This window comes from Mus pahari, chromosome 2 (assembly GCF_900095145.1).
Source record: "Mus pahari chromosome 2, PAHARI_EIJ_v1.1, whole genome shotgun sequence".
Lineage (NCBI taxonomy): Eukaryota > Metazoa > Chordata > Mammalia > Rodentia > Muridae > Mus > Mus pahari.
In genome coordinates this window covers 2,557,207-2,558,999 of record NC_034591.1, presented here as the reverse complement: position 1 = coordinate 2,558,999, position 1,793 = coordinate 2,557,207, and positions in this window count along the sequence as shown.

Genomic DNA, 1,793 nt, shown 5'->3' with positions numbered 1-1,793 from the left:
AAATCAATTGGTTAGAATATAGGGCAAGTACTAAGCCCCTTTGCTTTCTGATTCAATGTATTACAACCACTCTATTTGTCCATTTGTCTGTTTGCGCCACAACCTCAGCTTATGGGAAAAGAACTGTAATGATCAATGGGAAACCTCAACTTATGGACAACAGCTTGGAAATCATTTCTTTGATATTGATGTGGTGTCAATAAAAATGGCAGTGAAAAAGTACTACTCACTTGAGAAAAAAGAAAAGAAATGCTCTCAAGAACTATGTTCAAGTACAATAGAAAGGTTGAATGATTGAATTTCTTCTACAGATAACCCGAGGGACAACGGAGGAAGAAAAATAAATGGAGCCACAGAAAAGTGTGGGCCTAATAACCTCACACTCAAAGTGTGGAAATACAAAGTTCCTCTTCTTAAAAAGGAAATGAAAGTACTAAGAGGTTAGTAATGCCACCAAGTGGCAGTAATAACACTTAGAAATTTAACAAACCAGGGCAAATTGCAGCACTTGATATTCATCCCCAGCAATCACTGTAAATTGATTAAGAATATGTCATCAAAGCCAGCTGTAATGGAACATGCCTAAAATCTCAGCACTTAGGAACCTAAAACAAGAATACAGACTCTGGGATGGGCATGTTGACACATGCCTTCAATCTCAGAACTCAGGATCCAGAGGCAGGTGGATCTCTGGGACCTGACAGGCAGCTGAGACTATGTGTTGAGTTCCAATCCAACCAGAACTACATATTGAGACCTTTCTAGGGGAGAAAGAACCAATTTTCTTTAAGGATATGGCTCCTGGGATGTCAATTAGATCCTAATGGATGCTTCAGAGGTATATGAGCAGTCAAATTGGAGTCAGAGGGTTATGGGATTTTTTTTTTCTAGGTGCTATTTTCTTTAACTAAAGAAAAAAAATACAAGTATAGATTTTAAAGCCAGCCTGGGATACATAGTAAAGGGATATTTCCAAGAGTGAAGGGAAGAGTGGAAGGAGAAGAAGAAAGAGGAGAAAATGCAGATGAGAATGATGGAAGTTCTAGAACTTTCTACAGAGGCACAAAGCGCATCCCATGGCCTACGCTCCAGTGTCCCTAAATGCCTTACTTGATCTCTACCACAGCCTGTCATAGCTTGATATGGTCTTGTAGGTCCATATCAGCATTATCTATTGAAGTCTAATTTTGATTCTGCTGAAGTTTATATTACAACTCCTAGGAAATTGGTATCACTGAAGGTCATGACTTCCTTGAATTAAGATAAAAATGGTAGTTTTTATTCTTCTGATATGATGTTGTGTAAGAAGCAGACTGCTGCTTCAGAATAGCCCTTAGCTAGTAAACATTTTGAAATCTGAGTTTTTGTCCCTCCCCATCATCCAGCTGAAAGAGAAAATAGCCTTTACTTCCCTGTATCAGAAAAGGTATGTGTCACTAACTCCTTGGAAAACATAAGAACAAATGTAATCCAAGAGAAACTCAAAGAAAGAGGTGGGGCTTTCTCTAGAGTAATAAAGTTCTCCAAACTTGGAAAAAAATAAGATGTCGGTCAATATTTTCACAAATGAAGAATTCTCAACTGAGGAATACAGAATGGCTGAGAAACACCTGAAAAAATGTTCAACACCCTTAGTCATCAGGGAAATGCAAATCAAAACAACCCTGATATTCCATCTCATTCCAGTCAGAATGGCTAAGATTAAAAATTCAGGTGACAGCAGATGCTGGTGAGGTTGTGGAGAAAGAGGAACACTCCTTCATTGCTGGGGGGATTGCAAGCTTGTACAACCA